Below are 16659 nucleotides of genomic sequence, written 5' to 3'. Positions count from 1 at the left end.
TAGACTCTGTATGCATGCGCCTATTCTGCAGCCAGAAAGCCACTAGCCATGCCCCCACAGCGGCAAGAAATGGGCGTGGCCTTGTTAAAATAGGCCACACCCCCATATTGATAGGCCACACCCCCAAACAATTGGGCGCGCCTTCGGCGCGCAGCTACACCCCCCCTCCGCCCCCTTTGGGGCTGCTTCAAGATATTTCCCGGGCTGGTTTTCATTCCCAATCCGCCCCTGGTAATCACCGACAGTACAGGAGCAAGCAGTGCTGCTGAGGAAGAAAAGTAGTCTTTTCTTAAAGGCATGTACCAGTGGCTGTACCCTCGGGCTGCAGTGCTGTTTGCTCTTGTGCTGCTTCTGCAGGTGCTTGTGAGAACTAGTAGGTGTCTGCGGCGCCGAGGTGCTGGAGGCAGGTGTGACTGTGCCCCACAGAGAAGAGGTCATTTTATTGAAAGGGGGGTCATTAATTATATTTTAAAAGGTGGCAGTGGGAAAAGCCTGACTATAACCCACCCTCCCCTACAGCCTAAACCTAAACCCTGTATCCAGGGCTATTTTTCAGTAGGCTCCAGCAGGAACTGAGGCCCTTATTCTAGTTCACTCTTTCTGACAAAATATTTCTTAGATGGACAAAACCATGTGCACTGCAGGTGAGGCAGGTGTTACTTGTGCAGAGATAATTAGATTTGGGTGGGGTTTTACACCTGCCTCACCTGCAGTGCACATGGTTTTGTCCATCTAAGAAATATTTTGTCAGAAAGAGTGAACTAGAATAAGGGCCTCAGTTCCTGCTGGAGCCTGCTGAAAAATAGCCCTGCCTGTATCCCAACACATAAATTTCAACCCCCGCTGTGCATCCTAACCCTAACTCTCCCTCCTTATAAGTTCCTAATCCCCCCTCCCCAAAGCCAACCCTAAGTTCCCCCACTAGTGCCTAAGCCTAGCCTCCCACTCCTTCCTCGGCCACATGCAACATGCAAGCAAGCATAATTGAGGTGCAAGCTGTTGGTATGTATTGGTATATATATATATATATATATATATATATATATATATATATATATATATATATATATATATATATATATATATATATATATATATATATATATATATATATATATATATATATAGCAGAGTCTTGCCAAGTATTCAGGCTGCGAACAGCAAAGTCACTAAGTAAGTGGGCCAGCAACACCAAGTGAATAAGTAGTACAAGGCTTTTTTAATCCAACATCAGCCAGAGGTATCCAACAATATACTCCCCTTGCTTGAATGGGGGCAAAAAACAAACACAGTCAAATATATATATATATATAACCTACACATGGGGAGTAGGTCCAGCCAGGGGTGCGGTGCTGGCATTATGGCCTCTGCCTTAAATGCCCTGGGCACCTCATAGGCTTACAGCAGCCACTGGGCACAGTGTAGTAGCTTTCCCCAGCAGACCTCTGGGACTTCTGGGGTAATCGACACTCATAGCCAAATATCAGTAGCTGCCCTGCCAATCCTCCTAGGTTGTACTGCTTGTGTCCTACCCATTTGTAGCTACAGGAGAATATAACGTGTTACAGTACTAAACAGACTTCTCCTTAAATTGTTTGTAAAGGAGGTACCATTCTCTGCTGTGCTGCATCTGTTTGAGCCCCTTGGTTATTTTCTGAAATTCTTGATAGATAGATAGATAGATAGATAGATAGATACGCCTGTATAAGTCACATTTATAACATGGTATGCACTTGGGCTATATGTTGTTAAAATGACCCAATATCTACTTACAGTATATTACCCCATAACTATTTGAGCTCCCATACATCTTTAAAGACCCTCCCTAGTCGTCTAGTGTGTATGAAGCTTAAGTCCAAGATGAGAACCACAAACTCTGGCTCTGATACCAGCCAGTGCCTCACCAGCCACTGAACTCACCACACGTCACTGATTGGGTGGGGGGTGTACTTCAAACTGATATCTATATTGCAGTGTAAAAATAAAGCAGCCATTATTAACCCTGCACAGAAACAATAAAACACCCACATCTAACTCTCTCTGCACATTTTACATCAGCCCCACCTCCTGTGCATATGATTTTGTCCATTAGAGAGCGATTGTGCCTTTCCGAGTGAATCAGAATAACCCCCGGGCCCCATTGTCTTTATTGTCTTCTTTGTAGCAGTAGGAACATTTTAAATAATGTCAATGTGAAACACAAGGCTTACTTTACCTGCTAAATGCCCTGGTGAAGTCTATAGTGGCTATGCTCTCTGCTCTAAATAATGGGTGATCCCACATAAATATAAATTATTTACTAAACATCTGCTTTCCTTTAATCTCCTGCATAGAATTGCACTAAAATAATGATTTTTATTCTCCCCTTCAAATATCCCTGCAGAATTGTTTTTATTTGTAAACTAAAAGAAAGTTTTTTCAGTTGACTACGATCGATAATAGTCATTTCATTTATGAATCTCAGATGAATATTGTTGTTTCTGTTAGTAACTTGGCTGTTACGATCAATATGTCTAAGGGAGGTGTTCAGCATTGCTAAACCCTCAGTGGGGCTCTCTGACACTTGCAAATTACATTTGTTTTTGGTCTGATTTGAAAATCAAGAAGACCAGGTTGAGTATCCCTTATCCAAATAACTGGTATCCAAATTATTCCGAAAACCAGTCTCCAGAATGTACTTTTTTTTTTTGCTAAAAACCTACTGGGTACATCTGTAACTGCCACTGCTGGGGAAATGATATGTAACTGGCACTACTGAGGAAATGATATGTAACTGGCACTACTGAGGAAATGATATGTAACTGGCACTACTGGGGGCATGATGTGTAACTGGCACTACTGGGGACATGGGGGGAGATTCTCTAAGAATCTCCGCCCCCCTTCGCCTCTCTTCGCATTTATAATTATCGCATACTGTATGTTCTAACATATGCGATAATTATAGCAAAGGACAGCTCTTGCGTTAAGAGCTGTCCTTTGCTGTCCCTCCCTCACACACCCGGCGCTGCTGCTGCTGCGCCGGGCGCTTCTCCTCCCTGCACCTGGAAGAGGATCAGTGCAGGGAGGAGGTCACAGGTCCGGGCAGCACAGCGCTGTGCTGCCCAGACACAGGTGAGGGGGGAGGTGGCGATGCGGGGCGGCGGGGGTCCATGCGGGGCGGCGGGGGTCGTTGCAGGGCGGCGGTGGGATGCGGTAGAAGCCCATTGGCTTCTATGGGGCATCGCCAGATTTTTATGGCGATGCCCCCCGCCACGGTAACCCAGTGGGGGATGCTTACAGCATCCCAAAATGCGGTAAAAACCCCGATAACGGGGTTTTTACAGCTTTTTTCGATTAGAGAATCTCCCCCATGATATCTAACTGGCACTAAATATGGGCAAGGGCATGATTCCTTGGCATTAAAATTCAGTATCTGAGATAGTACACAAACTTTGTTTCATGTTTTAAAACCTTGTTTTTTGCACAAATAAAATATATTTGTGTGCATTTCATGTGTTGGAAGTTAATACAACATAATGCTAGATACCTAATTCAAATATAACAATATTCCAAAATACAGAAGTTTGGGGGTGAAAAGTGATAGAAATGGGGTATATGTTATGGGGCATGTATATTTGGGTGCTTCATGAATGGGACAAGTGTTTTTAGTCTTACAGGTGGGAGTCATCAGTTGTTTTCAAAGGATTTTGAAAGTGCCTTTTATTGACTCAAATCTATATAGTTATTGCTCATTTTCATGTAACCTACTTTCTATGAGAGTATTTCTTCTACAGAAAACGCTCCCCAAAATCTTTTTATTATGCCATTTAGTATACTGCTGTATTATTATACTATTTACTTTGCCTTCTTTGGGAATAAAGCTTATGTTCCCCATATTCTTCTGCACCTTTCACTGGTTAACACGTCGCTGGTCACCCATTCTTACAATTTTCTAACAGGATAGGTATAAAAAATGGCAGCGCACATAACCTGCAATGTTATTTTTCAGGTGACAGGTGTGATATCTTTATCGACGATCATGGATTACATTAGCAGAGCTAATTGGATACCCCCTAAGTAGGTATTATAAATATTGAATATATGCCCACTACTTGACAATATTAGCTTGACAATATAGCAAATAGAAAAAAGTATGCACTAACAGATATACCAGACTAATACATAAAGTAAAGTCCGTTTGTGTATTCCTCCTCTCAAATGCATGTTTGGGTGCTCTTCCTAGCCATCTTCATGAGTGCTCAGTGAGTGGCATGCTGGTTTGGTTTTCTTGGTGTTGTGTATGTTCAGGAACCCTGCAATATGAAATCTCTCTGACTGCTAAGAGAGGAGTGGTATACAATTCTTAAAAGTGAGAGTTGAGGTAATGTATCCTGAATGAAAGCAGGTTTACGGAGATGTTAGATCATGTGTGGATTATTAAGTAGGCAGTCATCATGTTGACCGCAATTGGTCATCAGGAAAAATATCTACATGCACTAGGTCAATGAGCATAAAAGGTAGGCACAAGCAAATGGTAGACATGGAAATATTCAATACAGGACCAGAGTTATTTGTGGGTTTTTGTGTCTATGTTGACATCCGTGGACATGAACCCCCAATAAGTGTAAAGTGCACCCTTGCATGGCTCAGCACACTTTGCCATTCCCAATTGTAGTCCATGAACAAGTTATCTGAGTTAAAAATGTATGAAAAGCTCAGTGGCGTAACTATAGCACCGCAGCCCCCGCGGTCGTGGGGGGGGGGGGGGGGGGGGCGCTGTGCATGTGGGGGCGCTGGGGGCTGCGGTGCTATAGTTAGCCCCCTCCCATCCGCCGCTTGCCCGCCCGCTGCCCGTCCATCGCCCGCAGCCTTACCTGTCTTCAGTGGTGGACGGTCATTCTTCTGCTAGTGAGACGGACCACAATAAAATGTCCGCCCCATATAACAGACTGTTCTCTGAAACTGTCTGCTGTATGGGGGCTGACATTTTGTGTTGTTCCGTCTCCATAGCAGAAGAATAAAGCCAGCAAGGGAGCCAGGACCAGCAAGACAGGTAAGGCTGCGGACGGGGGAGGGGGGTGCGGCGGGGGGGAGGGGGGCGCCCCCCATTAACGGCGGGGGGGGGGCGCCCAATTCATAGTTACGCCACTGTGCCAACCTTTTCATGGGTCAACCATGACTTATTACTCATAATGACTTTTTTTGGCAATGTCGACCTTTTGACCATGTTGACTTTTTGCCCGTCAGCCAATAGTGGTCAACGTATTGACTGTCGATCTAAATACTGTCAACATGACAATGGGATACCGTTAGATCATGGTGTGAAATGCTCACTAATAGAAGTACAATGTGCATGGCAAGGATCAACCATGGTGCGCATCACAAAAAAACCCCATCCTCACAGTTTTGCATGTTTTTTTTTCGATCATTCACCCTATAATGTGGACCTTACTCTAATTGATTTTCATCGTTTCACTAAGGGCCTGATTCAGCAAGGCTTGCTAAGCAGTGTTCATATGCTGATTAGCAAGCCCATAAACGCCGACAACCCTAACGCCGGCCCCCGCCACAAAATCTCCTCAGGAACATGCGAGGGGATGTACACAAACACATCTACTCGCATGCGGCCGAAGGGGAGAGAAATCAATTGATGGTCGGTGACCATCAAATGATTACTTCTGCCTTCGGAAACAAAGGTCAGTCTAAATGGACTTTTATTTCTGGTGGTGATGGCATCACCTGACGTTAGCCGGCCACCCCTAGCAGGCATTGGCCCACCTGCATTCCCAGGGGAATGCCCTGCGTTTTCATGGGGATGTCCATAAAACGCTGGGTGCTCCCCTGCTCTGGCCCATGCCCATACCCCTCCCCTACCCGTGCGAAGGCCTTGGCGACTTTTATAGTTATCAAAGGTGTTGGGTGCCCGGCGTGAATACAGGCCCTAAGTTCAACCTGAATCAGGCCCTAAGTTCAAACAGTTCCTGGGCAGAAAAGATTTTGGAAGTGATGATTGAAACTTTCAGTCAGAAACGTGATAAAGCATAAAGCTTCTGGACAAATTTGATGTGGGCAGGGCTATTTTTCAGTAGGCTCCAGCAGGAACTGAGGCCCTTATTCTAGTTCACTCTTTCTGGCAAAATATTTCTTAGATAGACAAAACCATGTGCACTGCAGGTGAGGCAGGTGTAAAACCCCACCCAAATCGAATTATCTCTGCACAAGTAACACCTGCCTCACCTGCAGTGCACATGGTTTTGTCCATCTAAGAAATATTTTGTCAGAAAGAGTGAACTAGAATAAGGGCCACAGTTCCTGCTGGAGCCTACTGAAAAATAGCCCTAGATGTGGGTAATGTAAGAGGATGAGAGTTTCCGAAAGTGAGAGATTTGGGAAGAAATCTTCAGTTTTTTTAAAGCGGCAATCATTTACACTACAAAGTCAGTGTGGTGGACAAAACCATATGCACTGCAGGGGGGCAGATGTAAAATGTGAAGAGAGAATTAGATTTGGGAGAGTTATTTTGTTTCTGTGCAGGGAAAATACTGGCTGCTTTATTTTTACACTGCAATATAGATCTCACTTTGAAGTAAAACCCCACCTAAATCTAATTGTCTCTGCACAAGTAACATCTGCCCCACCTGCAGTGCACATGGTTTTGTCCATCTAAGAAGGATTTCCTCAGAAAGAGTAAACTAGAATAATGCCCTAAGGTTCTCTATATTTATATATTTTTTTAATATCTAAATGGACGTTGTTGCCTGGATTAATCTTGTGTATAAGTACAAGAGAAATGTGTTCTCAAACTTTAAATTCCCTCCTCAGATAATTCCCCAAACACATAGTCAGAGCCGGCCCTAGCCTAAATGACGCCCTAGGCAAGATTTTGGCTGGTGCCCCCTAGCACCGCCACTAGTTCTGCATCTGACCCTGCTCCCCTTTCCTAGCACCATCAACTCTCATGATAGCAGTCATCATTTTGGTTCTCCTATCCGCAATATTTTAAATAGAAACAGTGCACACATTCGGTGCGCAGCCCAAACAGGGGTGTGTTCTTGCTGGGAAGAGGCATGGCCACAAAATAGTACCCCCAATTTAAATTATGCCACACAGTAGTGCAACTTTATTCACATTATATCATGCGATGGTGTCCCTTATTCACGTTACATCACACAGTAGTACTACTTTACCCTATATACATTAATCCTCACATTATTCACATTATACCCTTCCTGAGAAAATATTGTATTTTAAGCACCTTCATGGCCACACTGCAACCCAGCACAATGCAGTGTGTGTGTGCTGAGCAGAGGAGAAGAGCTGGAGCTGCTGCTGTCACTTAAGGGGAGGGGGCTCATGGTCCCCACTGGGCCCTTCCATCAGACTTTGGCCTGGGTAGTTTGTACTCCCTACCCCTTTCTCTCTGCACCCCTGATAATACAACACAGTAATGCCCCTTACACATGACTCCCATTATTAATGTCCTTATAAACATAATGCCCCTAACACATTATGCCAACCTTTATTAATGCCCTTCATACACATAATGACACACATAATGCCCTTTACACATATGTTGCACATTATTAATGCTCTTATACACATGACACACATAATTCCCATTACACATATGTTGCACATTATTAATGCCCTTATACACATGACACACATAATGCCTGTTACACATATGTCGCACATTATTAATGCATTTATACATGACACACATAATGCCCCTTACACATATGCCAAACACTATTGCACAACCAACCCACCCGCAGACAGCACTCGCACAGCCGCTAACACTGTGACCTCTGCCTCTGCTTGGATACAGATGCCTCAATAGGCCATGCAGCTCCTGGCCAGTTCTGCTAACGTTGGGTGCCTTTTTTGCTGAAAATGTGTCTTATTTGCATTGTTATGTGACCAGGACACACAAGGAGCTTCTGATGATTAAAATGATATGCGGCATCCCTATATTCCGTGTGCGACTGTGGCTGTACCTGCATACAGAATGCTATGTTACAGTGATTTCCATGAATACACTATTTCATAGAAACATAGAAACATAGAATTTGACGGCAGATAATAACCACTTGGCCCATCTAGTCTGCCCCTTTTTTAAACATGTTACCTCACACCATATTTGATCCTTATTTTTTTGTAAGGAAATCAATATGCTTATCCCAAGCATGTTTAAATTGTACTACTGTATTTGCCTCTACCACCTCTATCTACTACTCTTTCTGTGAAGTAATTCTTCCTCACATTTCCCCTGAATCTTCCTCCCTCTAGTTTCAGTGCATGTCCTCGTGTTCTGTTGCTCCTCTTCCTGTGAAGAATGTCTCCCACCTGTACCTTGTTAAAACCCTTGATATATTTGAAAATTTCTATCATGTCCCCCCTTTCCCTTCTCTGCTCTAAAGTATACATATTAAGATCTTTTAGTCTTTCCTGGTACGTTTTGTGATGTAGGCCATGCATCATTTTAGTTGCCCTTCTTTGTACATTCTCTAATGTATTTATATCCTTCTGGAGATATAGGGCGGTATACAATGAGCCTGATTCGCCATGTTTTTATGGCGAATTTGTGCTGTTTGGCGAATTTCTGACTAAAACGGTGAATCACCCTATTCAATGACCACATGGCGAATACATTTGAAGGTTTTTTTCGCCATGATTCACCGAGTAGCAATCGCTATCTTTTTATGGAGAAGTGGAATGTGAACTTTTAAAATAAAGTGTTTTGTTTTTTACATTTGGTGTCTAAAAATCAGGAATTTTATTCTGAGGAGGGGCATGTTTTTTTTTATTCATGTGCTGTAAGCACCTGAATATATATTTAATTTAAAAATTTTTTTTTTTTGTTTTACACAGCAGCCAGCAGGGGGCGCCGGAGCCGAGCCGCTCATTACATATTCATATATTCACTGCACCCGATCGTTACGATCGGGTATAGTGAATATAGGTCCCCTGCTGGCACCCCCGGGGGGCAGGCTGTGCTGCCTGGCACCCGGGGAGCCCACCTAACCCCCACAAACGCTCTGGGCCAGGCAGAGAGACTTCCATCTCTCTGCCTGCCACCGTCCTCAGGCTCCCTGCGGCAATCGCCGCAGGAGCTCATATTCGCCAGTCAGGGGCAGCGAGCTCCTGACACGTTGAATACCGGAGCCCGCCGGCTCCGGAACGTGGCGAATGTGCAGCGAATCCTAAAAAGGATTCGCTGCACTTTGCAGGTATTCTCATTGAATACCGCCCATAGTGTGAAATTCTATGGATTGACATAAATGCGCATTTTTTTTAGCGCACCACATCGCCGCTATTCGCCCTTTTTGAAATCGCATTTTTTAGTAATAATTCGCATATTTAATGTGATGCGCTTTGGAGACTGAAAAGTGCGAAGTGGTGCGATTTGCGGCGAAGTGGTGTGAATTTAAGTAACAAAAAAGTGCGATTTCTTCCGCCGGTCATGTGCGAGTTTTGGACCAACCGGAGTGCGATTTACAAAACTGTCTCCGCATGACTAAGAACCCCCCAACCCAGGGGTTTCCAATCTTTTTTGAATCACGGCACCCTAGAGTATCAGATTTTTTTTCACGGCACCCCTATGCCAAAACAAAATTAATTAGATTGGGTTTATATACGATTCCTAGGGTCAGTTATGTGGTAAAGGGCAGGATTTGCTTCTGTTTGTACACATTTTATGATTGGCAGCCACCAGCACTGGTTTTGCTCATAAATAATTAACCATTAATAATTTGAGTTGGTGCTGGACCACCAACCCAGGGCACCCCTGCATGTGTCCCGAGGCACCCCAAGGAGCCACGGCACACAGTTTGGGAACCACTGCCCCAACCTATTGGCCCACCTCTGTCCCCTCCATAATGCATCACACCCCTATATAAAGGGGCATTGGCGCCATTTCACTCTTTGATAGGAAGTAAGGAGCATGGAGAGGAGCAGTGGCAGTGTGAGTACAGGAAGAGGTGTTGGTGGCAGAGTGAGGAGTGACAGAGGGAGCAGTGGCAGAGTGAGGAGTGGCAGAGGAACCAGTGGCAGAGGGAGCAGTGGCAGAGGGAGCAGTGGCAGCAGCCAGCCAAGTGGGAGAGCCAGCAGTGTGGCAGGCAGCATGGCCACAGCAAGGCCAGCCCCAGACCAGGCCCTGGCCGTCCAGCCCCAGCAGGAGGAGGTGGAGGATCCGCTGGCATCCCCATCCTATAGCCAAGACCTTGACCATACCCCACAGCAGCTGCAGGAGGGCCACATGTCAGAGGTGGAGGAAGATGGAGGTGTGGAGGAGGAAGACACTGGCATGGAGGAGGAGGGGTACATGGCTGGAGTAGAAAATGAGGAGGAGGAGGAGGTAGAAGCTGGCCGCACAAAAAGTGGCCGAAAGGTCAGATTCTCCTATGACGAAAATGCTGCACTTGTCCGGGCTATCATGCCTGTATTTGACCGTTTACTTGGGAAAACTCACCACAAGACCACTGCACAGCGCAAAAGGGCTATGTGGAAGGACATCACCCAGGCGGTGAACGCTGTAAGTCAGCACAAGCGCCTGGTCAGAAATGTCAAGAAGAGATTCAATGACATCAAAAGGCAGCTGAAAAGTAAAATGGCCATGGAGTTGGAGGAGGCCACCAAGACTGGAGGAGGAAGCCCCACCACTGTGTGCTACACATCGTATGAGGTGAAGTTGAAGCGCATCATACCCCCTGAGGTCCTGCCTGGCATGCACATGGCGGATACCGATAGGCCGCAAACGCCATCCAGAGCTGGTAAGTGTGACCACATGCAATCTTAAACAAACATGCCAATGTTTTCTAACTGTATTCTTCACTTGAATTGTTATGCTAAGTAAAGTGCTGCTGTGGAACTACATAGCCCAGCAAGGTCATGCACAAGAAATTGCCTGCTCCTACTTTAAAATTGCTCATAATGCTGGGCCTTGTAGTTCCACAACTGCTCATATTGATCAACACTGTAACATTCTTTCTAGCAGCCTAACATGTATGTGGCCAAAAACACAGAGGTGTACTGGTGGTTTAGCTGCCATGCCTACATACCACAGATTATCCAATAGTTGTCATGTGTACACTAGTTTAATAATAATCTAACAAAATAATCTTGGAAAAAAAAATAATAATAATGTGGGGAATAAATAATGCAGTCCTTATCCAAAGGAAGTATTGTCCATTATTGTCATTTGAATGCATGTTTGCTGAAAATACTTATCCATTGCAAGGTCCATAATGGCTGCCCATCTTTCCTTGCACAGATTGTCCATCCCGAAGTGCTGCGGCATCCAAGAAAAGAAGGCCCGTTGCTGCTGAATCTGTGGAAGCAGGTACATGAACAAAAAACACGCCATTACACATACAGTACACACACCCATGTCACATCAACAATATCTCACACTACATTCATCTCCTACTGCTACATTGCAACGGAAATGAATGTAATCTGAGCCAGACATGTGATTTATTATTAATGTCAATGTTACATGCTGTATCGGGGTACATGTGTAAGTACATAACACCCCTAGGTATGTGCGTCCAGCATCTCAAGCCCTTTCTAAAACAGTACAGAAGAGAGTCTGGCCTATATATGCATCAGTACTTACCTCTTCATCTGTATCCACAGGTACTATACAACTAGGGACAGACCAAACAGATTCTTCAATGATGGTGTTAGACGAAATGGACATCATTCTTGAACCCGTGGAGACCTTTGCGGCAGAGGAAGAAATACAGACCTCATCACAGAGTGATCTTCCCCCAAGTGGGGTGTCTCCCAACCCACCCCCACCCACAAACACACCCCATACAGCAGCTCCTGCTTCCCAAGTAGCTAACTCCTTGGTCAATTTCAAGGACAAACAAATAGAATTCATGGCCTCCCAAATCCTGCAAATAGGTAACATCCAGGGGTACATGCGTGACATGTTTCTTCAATTACGAAAAATTGCACGTAGTGTACGGGTAGGTGTAGGCACTCATGTGCGCATTGCTAATAGTATTGACACCCGTTTTGCAGATCTAACTTCTGCTGTAAGGGAACAGAATAGCCATATTGGCAGCCTTGCGCAAAGTATAGCTGAACTAAGCCAATCATGCACAGCGCAGACCAATGCCTTAATAGGTATGCAGGCCCAACTACAGCAGCTGGAAGCCAATGTCGGAGGTGGCGCAGCATCAACTCTGAGTAGTGTATCTAGCACCCTAATAAGTGGCTCCCCCACTTCCCCACCCCGTCTGAGTATTAGGACCCATGGTGGGCTGGGTGCAGGTTCTAGAAGTGGTGTAGGGTTGCCTGATGCTGGGAGAAGATAGCTCATATTTTTGATAGTTTGGTAATATGCAATACATCTTGTTACATCCCCCAACAGTTTTTATGTTTCACTTGCAAAAATGCAGATTGCTTCTGACATAGTAGACTGCAGTACAAATGTCTAACCGCATACCATTGTGTCTGTGTATTATTTTTAAAACAATTGTTGTGTGAATTATGACATAGTGTAATGGTATATGACAATGGGATTGCTGTAAAGTAGTGTGGGGTAACTCCTGGCCTGTCAAAGGTTGTGGAACTACATATTCCAGCAAGCTCTGACACTCATGGTTTGGACTGTAATGGTTATAGTGTGTCAGGGCATGCTGGCGCGTGTAGTTCCACAACAACAGTGAGCCATGTTTTCCAGCAAACGTAATTCATACATGTGTCAAATGTACTTACAAGCTTGATACCAGCAAGGGATAGGTCAGCACCACCAGCTGCATCCATTGGGCTCTGTGTATTAGGCTAAATGTGGGTGGAAACAGATGGTATTGGTCAATAATTTGTTTATGAGTACACTTCCAGCACAGGTACATTTTGGAGTACAGGGCACATGTGCTTACCAGAAAAGTAACGGCTGATGATGTGTGTGCGCACCAGATTCCGCCTCTGCGTACCCCTCACTACCCGAGGTGTGGTAGGTTGGGCTTCCTGCACGACTGCTGCATGTTCCTCCTCCACATAGGCAGGTTGGGACAGGGCTATGTTGTGCAACATGCAGCAAGCCTGGATGATCATCACTACTTTGGCAGGGTGGTAAAGCAGCGTACCCGATGACCTGTCCAAACACCGGAATCGACTCTTCAAAACGCCAAATGTGCGCTCCACCACATTGCGGGTTGCAATATGGGCTTCATTATACCGGTGCTGTGCAGGGCCCTCTGGGGAGCGCAAAGGTGTCATGAGCCAGGAAACACACCCATATCCTGAGTCACCTAAAACACAGATAGGAAGTGATTGCCTTATATGGTAAGGTATGTGTTTCTTTCAAACAGGACACACTGTTAGAAGAACAATATGCTTGTGAAACAGGAAACACACACATTAGGGCAGGTACAAATAAGGAGAGACAGGGTAATATGTAAAAAGGTACTTACCTAGTAGCCAGCCCTCTGGCATTTGGTGGTCGGTAAATCGGTTCCAGAGGGCTGAGTGTCTCAGAATATAGGCGTCATGGCAGTTCCCAGGAAAGCCTGCAACAACACTCAGGATTTTCAGGTGAGCATTGGATACAACCTGCACGTTCAGGGAGTGCCGCCCACGCCTATTGACGTAGACGTGGCCCCGCACGTGCGGTGCCCTAATCCCAATGTGTGTGCAGTCTAAAGCTCCCAGCACGTGAGGGAATGCTGAGAGTCTATAGAAAGCCAACTTGTGGTCCTGCCACTCCAACTCAGAACTGGGGAATCTGATGTATGTCCGCCACAACTTCTTTAAAGCAAGTAACACTTGAGTAAAATGCTTAGAGAAAGTGGCCTGTGATACCCCCAAGGACCATGAGGTCAGAGACTGAGTGGAGCCTGTGGCCAAATAGTAGAGGGCACACATTAATTTGTGCAGCCCAGACACTGCATAGTTGCCTCCCCCAAAAGGGTCCAAATCATCTCTCACCTGCTCATATAAGTCCAACAGGTTAATGCAGTTCAGCCTAAACATCCCCACAACCTGTTGATCCGAGAGGGAGTCCAGGTACAGCCGAGCACGATACATACGTGGGGTACGCAGTAGTCGGGGGGCTACCTGGATCTGGCGTGCAGCTTCCTCCCTCCTGTGCAGCTCCTCCAAATGGGCCACATCACAGATAAGCAACTCCAAACCACTCTGCAAAATCTCCATGTCTGAAACCCTCACAGGTGTCCTTAATGATGTTGGGGTTTATGTAGGGGTGTTTCTGAGTGAAAATGAGGGCACCTGTGCTGAAATTAACCATGTGTGCACTTGACCAAAGTGAGTTCTGGGCCAAATCGCCAAACAGAACCTGGTCTGAAATAAGTGCGATCATTAGACACCTAAAAAGTGCAATTTGCGAAAACGCATTGCATTAAATAAGCGATTTGTATACTTTTCTGTACGAAAACATCTGGATGCGATATAAATGCGAATTAATCTCGCACTTTTGGTCCGCATGCCTTAACGCACATAATATGCGATTTCAGTCCCTTTGCGCATCCTATTAAATAGGCGATTTGACGGAAAAATGCGATATCGCCATTTTGTTTACTAATTAACGCCAAAAAACACAAATCTCATCCCATAGAATGTCACCCATGGCCTCCAGAACTGAACAAAATACTCTAGGTGAGGTCGTACCAATGACCTATACAGTGGCATTATTACTTCTTTCTTTCTACTGCTGATACTGTAAATCTCCCTATGCAATCAAGCATCTGACATGCCTTCTTCATTGCTTTGTTACATTGCCTACCTGCTTTTAAGTCCCCTGAAATAGTGACACCTAGATCCCTCTCTTCCTCAGTAGTTTCCATTATAGTGCCATTTATACTGTATTTAGTCTTTGGATTTCTGAGACCCAAGTGCATGATTTTGCATTTGTTGGCATTAAACTGTAGTTGCCATGCTCTTGACCATTCCTCTAATCTACCTAGATCATCAATCATTTGTTTTACCCCTCCTGGTGTGTCTACCCTGTTGCATACCTTTGTGTTATCTGCAAATCGGCACATTTTACCCTCAATTCCATTTGCAATATCACCAATAAAGATATTAAAAAGCACCGGTCCAAGTACAGATCCCTGGGGTACTCCACATGTAACCTTTCCCTCCTTTGACTGTACTCCGTTTACTACAACTCTCTGTTTTCTGTCCTGCAACCACAATCTTATCCATTCAACTATCTTTGAATCCAATCCCAAGCTTTCAAGTTTATTTAACAGTCTGCGATGTGGGACAGTGACAAAAGCCTTACTAAAGTCTAGATAAGCTACATCTACAGCCCCACCTTGATCTATTACTTTAGTCACACTGTCAAAAAAGTCAATAAGATTTGTTTGACATGATCTTCCCCCAGTAAACCCATGCTGTTTTGGATCCTGTAAATTACTGGTTTTGAGATATTCTACAACTCTTTGTTTTAAGAGTATTCATATGCAGATACAGCCTCACTCACACACTGAATATAGACATGCTGCATATCATTTTAATCAGCAGAAACTGCTGGTGCCCCTAGGCATTCCACATGCCCTAGGCAGTTGCCTAGTTTGCCTATGACTAGGGCCTGCTCTGCACATAGTAACATTTGCAGATTACAGTTGCATATCCTGGCACAACATCTGATGAAAATATTCCATCCAGAACTGTTAGTGTTCTCAGTACTCTCTCCTTGAGAAAAAATCTCATTACATCTCCTTGCTCCAACCACATTGCAGTTAGGAGAAGGGTATAGGTGAATAGGTGGTGATTAACACCCTCTACTGACCTATAAATTCCGGCGCTTTAGAATTAATAATTACTAAAATAGAAATATTTGTAGGTATGTAACCACCGCTGCTGCAGGTGTTTCTATGAGTTTGCTAGAACTCACATAAAGGATTAGGAGGAAAAAGAGGATTAAACACCATGCGCTGTGAGGTGGGTACAATAGAAAAATTCACCTTGCTGAATAAAGTATACACTGGACACGCTGTACTTATTTAAATTTTATAAATAACATATGGCATAAATGTATGCACACAATATGACAATACATACACATAAAATACAGTAAGCATAAAAATAAGGATAAAAATAGAATCTTATAAATGAATACGTTTGCAGGGATACTCCATTAATTATATTGGGATATGTATCCAATTATGTCCAATTAATCATGTAAGTTGGTGGTACAATTTGGTTGTCACGCTGGTTAGATTAATTAGTTAAAGAGAGCAAGCTTTTGGTTAGTGTAAGCCATAAAATCCTAAAACACCCAGCCAAATTAGCATGTAAGCAGTCCACGCAAAAATCAAGAGGCCAAACAGTGTTAATTATGCAGCAATAATTGTTAGAGGTATTAGTAACAGTAACGTTTACCCTCTGATTGATCTGAAGTTAGGGGAGCAGAGGGGAGCCCGATGGAGCAGTGGCTCAACCCTGTGTAGGCAGCTGTGGTGCGGGACCCGATAATTGAGCCAGATGATAGCCAGAAAAAGTTTCTGGCTACAGAGACGAAACGCATTGACGTCACTTCCGCCCATACGTTTGCCCTCCAGGATTCTCCTCATCAGCTGGCTGTCACCTGGTTGTCTCCTTTAAGTGAGCCGCTATACTCGAGAAGCCCTACACACTCATCACAGCAAGCAGCTAAAGGTAGCCGCTGGACCGCCACCTATCATCTGGCTCAATTATCTGGTC

The 16659-nt window shown here is 44.6% G+C and overlaps 1 long non-coding RNA gene across 1 annotated transcript; it reads right to left on the bottom strand.

Annotated features, from left to right (window-relative positions):
• Positions 1-11234: 11234 nt before the first annotated feature.
• On the bottom strand, positions 11235-12775 carry LOC146062632 (uncharacterized). Its single transcript, XR_014471434.1, has 3 exons — positions 12709-12775; positions 11597-11701; positions 11235-11308 (listed from the first exon to the last, which is right to left on the bottom strand). It is a non-coding gene; the product is annotated as an uncharacterized LOC146062632 (long non-coding RNA).
• Between the last annotated feature and the right edge of the window lie 3884 nt (positions 12776-16659).

This window comes from Crinia signifera, chromosome 3 (genome assembly GCF_055691185.1).
Source record: "Crinia signifera chromosome 3, ASM5569118v1, whole genome shotgun sequence".
Classification (NCBI taxonomy): Eukaryota; Metazoa; Chordata; class Amphibia; order Anura; family Myobatrachidae; genus Crinia; species Crinia signifera.
Note: the sequence above shows the minus strand (reverse complement) of the source record. Positions and strands in the feature narration are given on the sequence as shown.